We start from the raw sequence: 15,961 nt of genomic DNA, 5'->3' as shown, positions 1-15,961 counted from the left end.
CAAGAACTGTCTTAGCGAAAGGCTTCTTGAGGGGAAAGCTGTAACTCTGTGAGATGATTTCACAGAACACAACGAAGTTTCTCAGAAAGCTTCTTTCTCTTTGTTATCGGAGGATATTTCCTTTGGCCCTATAGTCTTCAAAGGGATCCGAAATATCTGTTCTCAGATTCCACAGAAATAAGGCTAGCAAAGAGATCCACGAAATACAGATGTAACTCTGTGAGGTGAATTAACAGAACACTAAGCAGTTTCTCAGAAAGCTTCTTTCCAGATTTCATCTGGGGATATTTCCTTTTTCACCATAGCCCTCTAAGGGCTTCCAAATATCACTTTGCCAATTCCACAAGAACTGTCTTAGCGAAAGGCTTCTTGAGGGGAGAGCTGTAACTCTGTGAGATGATTTCACAGAACACAACGAAGTTTCTCAGAAAGCTTCTTTCTCTTTGTTATTGGAGAATATTTCCTTTGGCCCTATAGTCTTCAAACGGATCCGAAATATCTGTTCTCAGATTCCAGAGAAATACGGCTAGCAATGAGATCCACGAAATGAACATGTAATTCAGTGAGATGAATTAACAGAACACTAAGCAGTTTCTCAGAAAGCTTCTTTCCAGATTTCCTCTGCGGATATTTCCTTTTTCACCATAGCCCTCTATGGGCTTCCAAATATCACTTTGCCAATTCCACAAGAACTGTCTTAGCGAAAGGCTTCTTGTTGGGAAAGCTGTAACTCTGTGAGATGATTTCACAGAACACAACGAAGTTTCTCAGAAAGCTTCTTTCTCTTTGTTATCGGAGGATATGCCCTTTGGCCCTATAGTCTTCAAAGGGATCCGAAATATCTGTTCTCAGATTCCACAGAAATAAGGCTAGCAAAGAGATCCACGAAATAAAGATGTAACTCTGTGAGATGAATTAACAGAACACTAAGCAGTTTCTCAGAAAGCTTCTTTCCAGATTTCATCTGAGGATATTTCCTTTTTCACGATAGCCCTCTATGGGCTTCCAAATATCACTTTGCCAATTCCCCAAGAACTGTCTTAGCGAAAGGCTTCTTCTGGGGAAAGCTGTAACTCTGTGAGATGATTTCACAGAACACAACGAAGTTTCTCAGAAAGCTTCTTTCTCTTTGTTATCGGAGAATATTTCCTTTGGCCCTATAGTCTTCAAAGGGATCCGAAATATCTGTTCTCAGATTCCACAGAAACAATGCTAGCAAAGAGATCCACGAAATGAAGATGTAATTCTGTGAGATGAATTAACAGAACACTAAGCAGTTTCTCAGAAAGCTTCTTTCCAGATTTCATCTGGGGATATTTCCTTTTTCACCATAGCCCTCTATGGGCTTCCAAATATCACTTTGCCAATTCCACAAGAACTGTCTTAGCGAAAGGCTTCTTGAGGGGAAAGATGTAACTCTGTGAGATGATTTCACAGAACACAACGAAGTTTCTCAGAAAGCTTCTTTCTCTTTGTTATCGGAGGATATTTCCTTTGGCCCTATAGTCTTCAAAGGGATCCGAATTATCTGTTCTCAGATTCCACAGAAATAATGCTAGCAAAGAGATCCACGAAATACAAATGTAACTCTGTGAGATGAATTAACAGAACACTAAGCAGTTTCTCAGAAAGCTTCTTTCCAGATTTCATCTGAGGATATTTCCTTTTTCACCATAGCCCTCTATGGGCTTCCAAATATCACTGTGCCAATTCCACAAGAACTGTCTTAGCGAAAGGCTTCTTGAGGGGAAAGCTGTAACTCTGTGAGATGATTTAACAGGACACAAAGAAGTTTCCCAGAAAGTTTCGTTCTCTTTGTTATCGGAGGATATTTCCTTTGGCCCTATAGTCTTCAAAGGGATCCGAAATATCTGTTCTCAGATTCCACAGAAATAAGGCTAGCAAAGAGATCCACGAAATACAGATGTAACTCTGTGAAATGAATTAACAAAAGACTAAGCAGTTTCTCAGAATGCTTCTTTCCAGATTTCCTCTGAGGATATTTCCTTTTTCACCATAGCCCTCTATGGGCTTCCAAATATCACTTTGCCAATTCGACAAGAACTGTCTTAGCGAAAGGCTTCTTGAGGGAAAGCTGTAACTCTGTGAGATGATTTCACAGAACACAACGAAGTTTCTCAGAAAGCTTCTTTCTCTTTGTGATCGGAGGATATTTCCTTTGGCCCTATAGTCTTCAAACGGATCCGAAATATCTGTTCTCAGATTCCACAGAAATAAGGCTAGCAAAGAGATCCACGAAATACAGATGTAACTCTGTGAGATGAATTAACAGAACACTAAGCAGTTTCGCAGAAAGCTTCTTTCCAGATTTCATCTGGGGATATTTCCTTTTTCACCATAGCCCTCTATGGGCTTCCAAATATCACTTTGCCAATTCCACAAGAACTGTCTTAGCGAAAGGCTTCTTGAGGGGAAAGCTGTAACTCTGTGAGATGATTTCACAGAACACAACGAAGTTTCTCAGAAAGCTTCTTTCTCTTTGTTATCGGAGGATATTTCCTTTGTCCCTATAGTCTTCAAAGGGATCCGAAATATCTGTTCTCAGATTCCACAGAAATAAGGCTAGCAAAGAGATCCACGAAATACAGATGTAACTCTGTGAGATGTATTAACAGAACACTAAGCAATTTCTCAGAAAGCTTCTTTCCAGATTTCATCTGAGGATATTTTCTTTTTCACCATAGCCCTCTATGGGCTTCCAAATATCACTTTGCCAATTCCACAAGAACTGTCTTAGCAAAAGGCTTCTTGAGGGGAAAGCTGTAACTCTGTGAGATGATTTAACAAAACACAAAGAAGTTTCCCAGAAAGTTTCTTTCTCTTTGTTATCGGAGGATATTTCCTTTGGCCCTATAGTTTTCAAAGGGATCCGAAATATCTGTTCTCAGATTCCTCAGAAATAAGGCTAGCAAAGAGATCCACGAAATACAGATGTAACTCTGTGAAATGAATTAACAGAAGACTAAGCAGTTTCTCAGAATGCTTCTTTCCAGATTTCCTCTGAGGATATTTCCTTTTTCACCATAGCCCTCTATGGGCTTCCAAATATCACTTTGCCAATTCCACAAGAACTGTCTTAGCGAAAGGCTTCTTGAGGGGAAAGCTGTAACTCTGTGAGATGATTTCACAGAACACAACGAAGTTTCTCAGAAAGCTTCTTTCTCTTTGTTATCGGAGGATATTTCCTTTGGCCCTATAGTCTTCAAAGGGATCCGAAATATCTGTTCTCAGATTCCACAGAAATAAGGCTAGCAAAGAGATCCACGAAATACAGATGTAACTCTGTGAGATGAATTAACAGAACACTAAGCAGTTTCTCAGAAAGCTTCTTTCCAGATTTCCTCTGAGGATATTTCCTTTCTCACCATAGCCCTCTATGGGCTTCCAAATATCACTTTGACAATTCCACAAGAACTGTCTTAGCGAAAGGCTCTTGTGGGGAAAGCTGTAACTCTGTGAGATGATTTCACAGAACACAAAGAAGTTTCCCAGAAAGTTTCGTTCTCTTTGTTATCGGAGGATATTTCCTTTGGCCCTATAGTCTTCAAAGGGATCCGAAATATCTGTTCTCAGATTCCACAGAAATAAGGCTAGCAAAGAGATCCACGAAATACAGATGTAACTCTGTGAAATGAATTAACAGAAGACTAAGCAGTTTCTCAGAATGCTTCTTTCCAGATTTCCTCTGAGGATATTTCCTTTTTCACCATAGCCCTCTATGGGCTTCCAAATATCACTCTGCCAATTCCACAAGAACTGTCTTAGCGAAAGGCTTCTTGAGGGGAAAGCTGTAACTCTGGGAGATGATTTCACAGAACACAAAGAAGTTTCTCAGAAAGCTTCTTTCTCTTTGTTATCAGAGGATATTTCCTTTGACCCTATAGTCTTCAAACGGATCCGAAATATCTGTTCTCAGATTCCACAGAAATAAGGCTAGCAAAGAGATCCACGAAATACAGATGTAACTCTGTGAGATGAATTAACAGAACACTAAGCAGTTTCTCAGAAAGCTTCTTTCCAGATTTCCTCTGAGGATATTTCCTTTCTCACCATAGCCCTCTATGGGCTTCCAAATATCACTTTGCCAATTCCACAAGAACTGTCTTAGCGAAAGGCTTCTTGTGGGGAAAGCTGTAACTCTGTGAGATGATTTCACAGAACACAACGAAGTTTCTCAGAAAGCTTCTTTCTCTTTGTTATCGGAGGATATTTCCTTTGGCCCTATAGTCTTCAAAGGGATCCGAAATATCTGTTCTCAGATTCAACAGAAATAAGGCTAGCAAAGAGATCCACGAAATACAGATGTAACTCTGTGAGATGAATTAACAGAACACTAAGCAGTTTCTCAGAAAGCTTCTTTCCAGCTTTCATCTGAGGATATTTCCTTTTTCACCATAGCCCTCTATGGGCTTCCAAATATCACTTTGCCAATTCCACAAGAACTGTCTTAGCGAAAGGCTTCTTGAGGGGAAAGCTGTAACTCTGTGAGATGATTTCACAGAACACAACGAAGTTTCTCAGAAAGCTTCTTTCTCTTTGTTATCGGAGGATATTTCCTTTGTCCCTATAGTCTTCAAAGGGATCCGAAATATCTGTTCTCAGATTCCACAGAAATAATGCTAGCAAAGAGATCCACGAAATACAGATGTAACTCTGTGAGATGAATTAACAGAACACTAAGCAATTTCTCAGAAAGCTTCTTTCCAGATTTCATCTGAGGATATTTCCTTTTTCACCATAGCCCTGTATGGGCTTCCAAATATCACTTTGCCAATTCCACAAGAACTGTCTTAGCGAAAGGCTTCTTGAGGGGAAAGCTGTAACTCTGTGAGATTATTTCACAGAACACAACGAAGTTTCTCAGAAAGCTTCTTTCTCTTTGTTATCAGAGGATATTTCCTTTGGCCCTATAGTCTTCAAACGGATCCGAAATATCTGTTCTCAGATTCCACAGAAATAAGGCTAGCAAAGAGATCCACGAAATACAGATGTAACTCTGTGAGATGAATTAACAGAACACTAAGCAGTTTCTCAGAAAGCTTCTTTCCAGATTTCCTCTGAGGATATTTCCTTTCTCACCATAGCCCTCTATGGGCTTCCAAATATCACTTTGCCAATTCCACAAGAACTGTCTTAGCGAAAGGCTTCTTGTGGGGAAAGCTGTAACTCTGTGAGATGATTTCACAGAACACAACGAAGTTTCTCAGAAAGCTTCTTTCTCTTTGTTATCGGAGGATATTTCCTTTGGCCCTATAGTCTTCAAAGGGATCCGAAATATCTGTTCTCAGATTCAACAGAAATAAGGCTAGCAAAGAGATCCTCGAAATACAGATGTAACTCTGTGAGATGAATTAACAGAACACTAAGCAGTTTCTCAGAAAGCTTCTTTCCAGATTTCATCTGGGGATATTTCCTTTTTCACCATAGCCCTCTATGGGCTTCCAAATATCACTTTGCCAATTCCACAAGAACTGTCTTAGCGAAAGGCTTCTTGAGGGGAAAGATGTAACTCTGTGAGATGATTTCACAGAACACAACGAAGATTCTCAGAAAGCTTCTTTCTCTTTGTTATCGGAGGATATTTCCTTTGGCCCTATAGTCTTCAAAGGGATCCGAATTATCTGTTCTCAGATTCCACAGAAATAATGCTAGCAAAGAGATCCACGAAATACAAATGTAACTCTGTGAGATGAATTAACAGAACACTAAGCAGTTTCTCAGAAAGCTTCTTTCCAGATTTCATCTGAGGATATTTCCTTTTTCACCATAGCCCTCTATGGGCTTCCAAATATCACTATGCCAATTCCACAAGAACTGTCTTAGCGAAAGGCTTCTTGAGGGGAAAGCTGTAACTCTGTGAGATGATTTAACAGGACACAAAGAAGTTTCCCAGAAAGTTTCGTTCTCTTTGTTATCGGAGGATATTTCCTTTGGCCCTATAGTCTTCAAAGGGATCCGAAATATCTGTTCTCAGATTCCACAGAAATAAGGCTAGCAAAGAGATCTACGAAATATAGATGTAACTCTGTGAAATGAATTAACAAAAGACTAAGCAGTTTCTCAGAATGCTTCTTTCCAGATTTCCTCTGAGGATATTTCCTTTTTCACCATAGCCCTCTATGGGCTTCCAAATATCACTTTGCCAATTCGACAAGAACTGTCTTAGCGAAAGGCTTCTTGAGGGAAAGCTGTAACTCTGTGAGATGATTTCACAGAACACAACGAAGTTTCTCAGAAAGCTTCTTTCTCTTTGTGATCGGAGGATATTTCCTTTGGCCCTATAGTCTTCAAACGGATCCGAAATATCTGTTCTCAGATTCCACAGAAATAAGGCTAGCAAAGAGATCCACGAAATACAGATGTAACTCTGTGAGATGAATTAACAGAACACTAAGCAGTTTCGCAGAAAGCTTCTTTCCAGATTTCATCTGGGGATATTTCCTTTTTCACCATAGCCCTCTATGGGCTTCCAAATATCACTTTGCCAATTCCACAAGAACTGTCTTAGCGAAAGTCTTCTTGAGGGGAAAGCTGTAACTCTGTGAGATGATTTCACAGAACACAACGAAGTTTCTCAGAAAGCTTCTTTCTCTTTGTTATCGGAGGATATTTCCTTTGTCCCTATAGTCTTCAAAGGGATTCGAAATATCTGTTCTCAGATTCCACAGAAATAATGCTAGCAAAGAGATCCACGAAATACAGATGTAACTCTGTGAGATGAATTAACAGAACACTAAGCAATTTCTCAGAAAGCTTCTTTCCAGATTTCATCTGAGGATATTTTCTTTTTCACCATAGCCCTCTATGGGCTTCCAAATATCACTTTGCCAATTCCACAAGAACTGTCTTAGCAAAAGGCTTCTTGAGGGGAAAGCTGTAACTCTGTGAGATGATTTAACAAAACACAAAGAAGTTTCCCAGAAAGTTTCTTTCTCTTTGTTATCGGAGGATATTTCCTTTGGCCCTATAGTTTTCAAAGGGATCCGAAATATCTGTTCTCAGATTCCTCAGAAATAAGGCTAGCAAAGAGATCCACGAAATACAGATGTAACTCTGTGAAATGAATTAACAGAAGACTAAGCAGTTTCTCAGAATGCTTCTTTCCAGATTTCCTCTGAGGATATTTCCTTTTTCACCATAGCCCTCTATGGGCTTCCAAATATCACTTTGCCAATTCCACAAGAACTGTCTTAGGGAAAGGCTTCTTGAGGGGAAAGCTGTAACTCTGTGAGATGATTTCACAGAACACAACGAAGTTTCTCAGAAAGCTTCTTTCTCTTTGTTATCGGAGGATATTTCCTTTGGCCCTATAGTCTTCAAAGGGATCCGAAATATCTGTTCTCAGATTCCACAGAAATAAGGCTAGCAAAGAGATCCACGAAATACAGATGTAACTCTGTGAGATGAATTAACAGAACACTAAGCAGTTTCTCAGAAAGCTTCTTTCCAGATTTCCTCTGAGGATATTTCCTTTCTCACCATAGCCCTCTAAGGGCTTCCAAATATCACTCTGCCAATTCCACAAGAACTGTCTTAGCGAAAGGCTTCTTGAGGGGAAAGCTGTAACTCTGTGAGATGATTTCACAGAACACAAAGAAGTTTCCCAGAAAGTTTCGTTCTCTTTGTTATCGGAGGATATTTCCTTTGGCCCTATAGTCTTCAAAGGGATCCGAAATATCTGTTCTCAGATTCCACAGAAATAAGGCTAGCAAAGAGATCCACGAAATACAGATGTAACTCTGTGAAATGAATTAACAGAAGACTAAGCAGTTTCTCAGAATGCTTCTTTCCAGATTTCCTCTGAGGATATTTCCTTTTTCACCATAGCCCTCTATGGGCTTCCAAATATCACTCTGCCAATTCCACAAGAACTGTCTTAGCGAAAGGCTTCTTGAGGGGAAAGCTGTAACTCTGTGAGATGATTTCACAGAACACAACGAAGTTTCTCAGAAAGCTTCTTTCTCTTTGTTATCAGAGGATATTTCCTTTGACCCTATAGTCTTCAAACGGATCCGAAATATCTGTTCTCAGATTCCACAGAAATAAGGCTAGCAAAGAGATCCACGAAATACAGATGTAACTCTGTGAGATGAATTAACAGAACACTAAGCAGTTTCTCAGAAAGCTTCTTTCCAGATTTCCTCTGAGGATATTTCCTTTCTCACCATAGCCCTCTATAGGCTTCCAAATATCACTTTGCCAATTCCACAAGAACTGTCTTAGCGAAAGGCTTCTTGTGGGGAAAGCTGTAACTCTGTGAGATGATTTCACAGAATACAACGAAGTTTCTCAGAAAGCTTCTTTCTCTTTGTTATCGGAGGATATTTCCTTTGGCCCTATAGTCTTCAAAGGGATCCGAAATATCTGTTCTCAGATTCAACAGAAATAAGGCTAGCAAAGAGATCCTCGAAATACAGATGTAACTCTGTGAGATGAATTAACAGAACACTAAGCAGTTTCTCAGAAAGCTTCTTTCCAGCTTTCATCTGAGGATATTTCCTTTTTCACCATAGCCCTCTATGGGCTTCCAAATATCACTTTGCCAATTCCACAAGAACTGTCTTAGCGAAAGGCTTCTTGAGGGGAAAGCTGTAACTCTGTGAGATGATTTCACAGAACACAACGAAGTTTCTCAGAAAGCTTCTTTCTCTTTGTTATCGGAGGATATTTCCTTTGTCCCTATAGTCTTCAAAGGGATCCGAAATATCTGTTCTCAGATTCCACAGAAATAATGCTAGCAAAGAGATCCACGAAATACAGATGTAACTCTGTGAGATGAATTAACAGAACACTAAGCAATTTCTCAGAAAGCTTCTTTCCAGATTTCATCTGAGGATATTTCCTTTTTCACCATAGCCCTGTATGGGCTTCCAAATATCACTTTGCCAATTCCACAAGAACTGTCTTAGCGAAAGGCTTCTTGAGGGGAAAGCTGTAACTCTGTGAGATGATTTCACAGAACACAACGAAGTTTCTCAGAAAGCTTCTTTCTCTTTGTTATCAGAGGATATTTCCTTTGGCCCTATAGTCTTCAAACGGATCCGAAATATCTGTTCTCAGATTCCACAGAAATAAGGCTAGCAAAGAGATCCACGAAATAAAGATGTAACTCTGTGAGATGAATTAACAGAACACTAAGCAGTTTCTCAGAAAGCTTCTTTCCAGATTTCCTCTGAGGATATTTCCTTTCTCACCATAGCCCTCATGGGCTTCCAAATATCACTTTGCCAATTCCACAAGAACTGTCTTAGCGAAAGGCTTCTTGTGGGGAAAGCTGTAACTCTGTGAGATGATTTCACAGAACACAACGAAGTTTCTCAGAAAGCTTCTTTCTCTTTGTTATCGGAGGATATTTCCTTTGGCCCTATAGTCTTCAAAGGGATCCGAAATATCTGTTCTCAGATTCCACAGAAATAAGGCTAGCAAAGAGATCCTCGAAATAGAGATGTAACTCTGTGAGATGAATTAACAGAACACTAAGCAGTTTCTCAGAAAGCTTCTTTCCAGATTTCATCTGAGGATATTTCCTTTTTCACCATAGCCCTCTATGGGCTTCCAAATATCACTTTGCCAATTCCACAAGAACTGTCTTAGCGAAAGGCTTCTTGAGGAGAAAGCTGTAACTCTGTGAGATGATTTCACAGAACACAACGAAGTTTCTCAGAAAGCTTCTTTCTCTTTGTTATCGGAGGATATTTCCTTTGGCCCTATAGTCTTCAAAGGGATCCGAAATATCTGTTCTCAGATTCCACAGAAATAATGCTAGCAAAGAGATCCACGAAATACAGATGTAACTCTGTGAAATGAATTAACAGAAGACTAAGCAGTTTCTCAGAATGCTTCTTTCCAGATTTCCTCTGAGGATATTTCCTTTTTCACCATAGCCCTCTATGGGCTTCCAAATATCACTCTGCCAATTCCACAAGAACTGTATTAGCGAAAGGCTTCTTGAGGGGAAAGCTGTAACTCTGTGAGATGATTTCACAGAACACAACGAAATTTCTCAGAAAGCCTCTTTCTCTTTGTTATCGGAGGATATTTCCTTTGGCACTATAGTCTTCAAAGGGATCCGAAATATCTGTTCTCAGATTCCACAGAAACAATGCTAGCAAAGAGATCCACGAAATAAAGATGTAATTCTTTGAGATGAATTAACAGAACACTAAGCAGTTTCTCAGAAAGCTTCTTTCCAGATTTCCTCTGAGGATATTTCCTTTTTCACCATAGCCCTCTATGGGCTTCCAAATATCTCTTTTGCAATTCCACAAGAACTGTCTTAGCGAAAGGCTTCTTGTGGGGAAAGCTGTAACTCTGTGAGATGATTTCACAGAACACAACGAAGTTTCTCAGAAAGCTTCTTTCTCTTTGTTATCGGAGGATATTTCCTTTGGCCCTATAGTCTTCAGAGGAATCCGAAATATCTGTTCTCAGATTCAACAGAAATAAGGCTAGCAAAGAGATCCACGAAATACAGATGTAACTCTGTGAGATGAATTAACAGAACACTAAGCAGTTTCTCAGAAAGCTTCTTTCCAGATTTCCTCTGAGGATATTTCCTTTTTCACCATAGCCCTCTATGGGCTTCCAAATATCACTTTGCCAATTCCAAAAGAACTGTCTTAGCGAAAGGCGTCTTATGGGGAAAGCTGTAACTCTGTGAGATGATTTCACAGAACACAACGAAGTTTCTCAGAAAGCTTCTTTTTCTTTGTTATCGGAGGATATTTCCTTTGGCCCTATAGTCTTCAAAGGGATCCGAAATATCTGTTCTCAGATTCCACAGAAATAAGGCTAGCAAAGAGATCCACGAAAACAGATGTAACTCTGTGAAATGAATTAACAGAAGACTAAGCAGTTTCTCAGAATGCTTCTTTCCAGATTTCCTCTGAGGATATTTCCTTTTTCACCATAGCCCTCTATGGGCTTCCAAATATCACTCTGCCAATTCCACAAGAACTGTCTTAGCGAAAGGCTTCTTGAGGGGAAAGCTGTAACTCTGTGAGATGATTTCACAGAACACAACGAAGTTTCTCAGAAAGCTTCTTTCTCTTTGTTATCAGAGGATATTTCCTTTGGCCCTATAGTCTTCAAACGGATCCGAAATATCTGTTCTCCGATTCCACAGAAATAAGGCTAGCAAAGAGATCCACGAAATACAGATGTAACTCTGTGAGATGAATTAGCACAACACTAAGCAGTTTCTCAGAAAGTTTATTTCCAGATTTCATCTGAGGATATTTCCTTTCTCACCATAGCCCTCTATGGGCTTCCAAATATCACTTTGCCAATTCCACAAGAACTGTCTTAGCGAAAGGCTTCTTGTGGGGAAAGCTGTAACTCTGTGAGATGATTTCACAGAACACAACGAAGTTTCTCAGAAAGCTTCTTTCTCTTTGTTATCGGAGGATATTTCCTTTGGCCCTATAGTCTTCAAAGGGATCCGAAATATCTGTTCTCAGATTCAACAGAAATAAGGCTAGCAAAGAGATCCTCGAAATACAGATGTAACTCTGTGAGATGAATTAACAGAACACTAAGCAGTTTCTCAGAAAGCTTCTTTCCAGATTTTATCTGGGGATATTTCCTTTTTCACCATAGCCCTATATGGGCTTCCAAATATCACTTTGCCAATTCCACAAGAACTGTCTTAGCGAAAGGCTTCTTGAGGGGAAAGCTGTAACTCTGTGAGATGATTTCACAGAACACAACGAAGTTTCTCAGAAAGCTTCTTTCTCTTTGTTATCAGAGGATATTTCCTTTGACCCTATAGTCTTCAAACGGATCCGAAATATCTGTTCTCAGATTCCACAGAAATAAGGCTAGCAAAGAGATCCACGAAATACAGATGTAACTCTGTGAGATGAATTAACAGAACACTAAGCAGTTTCTCAGAAAGCTTCTTTCCAGATTTCATCTGAGGATATTTCCTTTCTCACCATAGCCCTCTATGGGCTTCCAAATATCACTTTGCCAATTCCACAAGAACTGTCTTAGCGAAAGGCTTCTTGTGGGGAAAGCTGTAACTCTGTGAGATGATTTCACAGAACACAACGAAGTTTCTCAGAAAGCTTCTTTCTCTTTGTTATCGGAGGATATTTCCTTTGGCCCTATAGTCTTCAAAGGGATCCGAAATATCTGTTCTCAGATTCAACAGAAATAAGGCTAGCAAAGAGATCCTCGAAATACAGATGTAACTCTGTGAGATGAATTAACAGAACACTAAGCAGTTTCTCAGAAAGCTTCTTTCCAGCTTTCATCTGAGGATATTTCCTTTTTCACCATAGCCCTCTATGGGCTTCCAAATATCACTTTGCCAATTCCACAAGAACTGTCTTAGCGAAAGGCTTCTTGAGGGGAAAGCTGTAACTCTGTGAGATGATTTCACAGAACACAACGAAGTTTCTCAGAAAGCTTCTTTCTCTTTGTTATCGGAGGATATTTCCTTTTTCCCTATAGTCTTCAAAGGGATCCGAAATATCTGTTCTCAGATTCCACAGAAATAATGCTAGCAAAGAGATCCACGAAATACAGATGTAACTCTGTGAAATGAATTAACAGAAGACTAAGCAGTTTCTCAGAATGCTTCTTTCCAGATTTCCTCTGAGGATATTTCCTTTTTCACCATAGCCCTCTATGGGCTTCCAAATATCACTCTGCCAATTCCACAAGAACTGTATTAGCGAAAGGCTTCTTGAGGGGAAAGCTGTAACTCTGTGAGATGATTTCACAGAACACAACGAAGTTTCTCAGAAAGCCTCTTTCTCTTTGTTATCGGAGGATATTTCCTTTGGCACTATAGTCTTCAAAGGGATCCGAAATATCTGTTCTCAGATTCCACAGAAACAATGCTAGCAAAGAGATCAACGAAATAAAGATGTAATTCTTTGAGATGAATTAACAGAACACTAAGCAGTTTCTCAGAAAGCTTCTTTCCAGATTTCCTCTGAGGATATTTCCTTTTTCACCATAGCCCTCTATGGGCTTCCAAATATCTCTTTTGCAATTCCACAAGAACTGTCTTAGCGAAAGGCTTCTTGTGGGGAAAGCTGTAACTCTGTGAGATGATTTCACAGAACACAACGAAGTTTCTCAGAAAGCTTCTTTCTCTTTGTTATCGGAGGATATTTCCTTTGGCCCTATAGTCTTCAGAGGAATCCGAAATATCTGTTCTCAGATTCAACAGAAATAATGCTAGCAAAGAGATCCACGAAATACAGATGTAACTCTGTGTGATGAATTAACAGAACACTAAGCAGTTTCTCAGAAAGCTTCTTTCCAGATTTCCTCTGAGGATATTTCCTTTTTCACCATAGCCCTCTATGGGCTTCCAAATATCACTTTGCCAATTCCAAAAGAACTGTCTTAGCGAAAGGCGTCTTGTGGGGAAAGCTGTAACTCTGTGAGATGATTTCACAGAACACAACGAAGTTTCTCAGAAAGCTTCTTTCTCTTTGTTATCGGAGGATATTTCCTTTGGCCCTATAGTCTTCAAAGGGATCCGAAATATCTGTTCTCAGATTCCACAGAAATAAGGCTAGCAAAGAGATCCTCGAAATACAGATGTAACTCTGTGAGATGAATTAACAGAACACTAAGCAGTTTCTCAGAAAGCTTCTTTCCAGATTTTATCTGGGGATATTTCCTTTTTCACCATAGCCCTATATGGGCTTCCAAATATCACTTTGCCAATTCCACAAGAACTGTCTTAGCGAAAGGCTTCTTGAGGGGAAAGCTGTAAATCTGTGAAATGATTTCACAGAACACAACGAAGTTTCTCAGAAAGCTTCTTTCTCTTTGTTATCGGAGGATATTTCCTTTGGACCTATAGTCTTCAAAGGGATCCGAATTATCTGTTCTCAGATTCCACAGAAATAATGCTAGCAAAGAGATCCACGAAATACAGATGTAACTCTGTGAGATGAATTAACAGAACACTAAGCAGTTTCTCAGAAAGCTTCTTTCCAGATTTCATCTGAGGATATTTCCTTTTTCACCATAGCCCTCTATGGGCTTCCAAATATCACTTTGCCAATTCCACAAGAACTGTCTTAGCGAAAGGCTTCTTGAGGGGAAAGCTGTAACTCTGTGAGATGATTTAACAGAACACAAAGAAGTTTCCCAGAAAGTTTCGTTCTCTTTGTTATCGGAGGATATTTCCTTTGGCCCTATAGTCTTCAAAGGGATCCGAAATATCTGTTCTCAGATTCCACAGAAATAAGGCTAGCAAAGAGATCCACGAAATACAGATGTAACTCTGTGAAATGAATTAACAGAAGACTAAGCAGTTTCTCAGAATGCTTCTTTCCAGATTTCCTCTGAGGATATTTCCTTTTTCACCATAGCCCTCTATGGGCTTCCAAATATCACTCTGCCAATTCCACAAGAACTGTCTTAGCGAAAGGCTTCTTGAGGGAAAAGCTGTAACTCTGTGAGATGATTTCACAGAACACAACGAAGTTTCTCAGAAAGCTTCTCTCTCTTTGTTATCAGAGGATATTTCCTTTGGCCCTATAGTCTTCAAACGGATCCGAAATATCTGTTCTCAGATACCACAGAAATAAGGCTAGCAAAGAGATCCACGAAATACAGATGTAACTCTGTGAGATGAATTAACAGAACACTAAGCACTTTCTCAGAAAGCTTCTTTCCAGATTTCATCTGAGGATATTTCCTTTTTCACCATAGCCCTCTATGGGCTTCCAAATATCACTCTGCCAATTCCACAAGAACTGTATTAGCGAAAGGCTTCTTGAGGGGAAAGCTGTAACTCTGGGAGATGATTTCACAGAACACAAAGAAGTTTCCCAGAAAGTTTCATTCTCTTTGTTATCGGAGGATATTTCCTTTGGCCCTATAGTCTTCAAAGGGATCCGAAATATCTGTTCTCAGATTCCACAGAAATAAGGCTAGCAAAGAGATCCACGAAATACAGATGTAACTCTGTGAAATGAATTAACAGAAGACTAAGCAGTTTCTCAGAATGCTTCTTTCCAGATTTCCTCTGAGGATATTTCCTTTTTCACCATAGCCCTCTATGGGCTTCCAAATATCACTCTGCCAATTCCACAAGAACTGTCTTAGCGAAAGGCTTCTTGAGGGGAAAGCTGTAACTCTGTGAGATGATTTCACAGAACACAACGAAGTTTCTCAGAAAGCTTCTTCCTCTTTGTTATCAGAGGATATTTCCTTTGGCCGTATAGTCTTCAAACGGATCCGAAATATCTGTTCTCAGATTCCACAGAAATAAGGCTAGCAAAGAGATCCACGAAATACAGATGTAACTCTGTGAGATGAATTAACAGAACACTAAGCAGTTTCTCAGAAAGCTTCTTTCCAGATTTCCTCTGAGGATATTTCCTTTCTCACCATAGCCCTCTATGGGCTTCCAAATATCACTTTGCCAATTCCACAAGAACTGTCTTAGCGAAAGGCTTCTTGTGGGGAAAGCTGTAACTCTGTGAGATGATTTCACAGAACACAACGAAGTTTCTCAGAAAGCTTCTTTCTCTTTGTTATCGGAGGATATTTCCTTTGGCCCTATAGTCTTCAAAGGGATCCGAAATATCTGTTCTCAGATTCCACAGAAATAAGGCTAGCAAAGAGATCCACGAAATACAGATGTAACTCTGTGAGATGAATTAACAGAACACTAAGCAGTTTCTCAGAAAGCTTCTTTCCAGATTTCATCTGGGGATATTTCCTTTTTCACCATAGCCCTCTATGGGCTTCCAAATATCACTTTGCCAATTCCACAAGAACTGTCTTAGCGAAAGGCTTCTTGAGGGGAAAGCTGTAACTCTGTGAGATGATTTCACAGAACACAACGAAGTTTCTCAGAAAGCTTCTTTCTCTTTGTTATCGGAGGATATTTCCTTTGTCCCTATAGTCTTCAAAGGGATCCGAAATATCTGTTCTCAGATTCCACAGAAATAATGCTAGC

The sequence above is a fragment of the Macaca nemestrina genome, chromosome 14 (genome assembly GCF_043159975.1).
Source record: "Macaca nemestrina isolate mMacNem1 chromosome 14, mMacNem.hap1, whole genome shotgun sequence".
NCBI lineage: Eukaryota > Metazoa > Chordata > Mammalia > Primates > Cercopithecidae > Macaca > Macaca nemestrina.
This window is presented reverse-complemented; position numbering follows the sequence as displayed.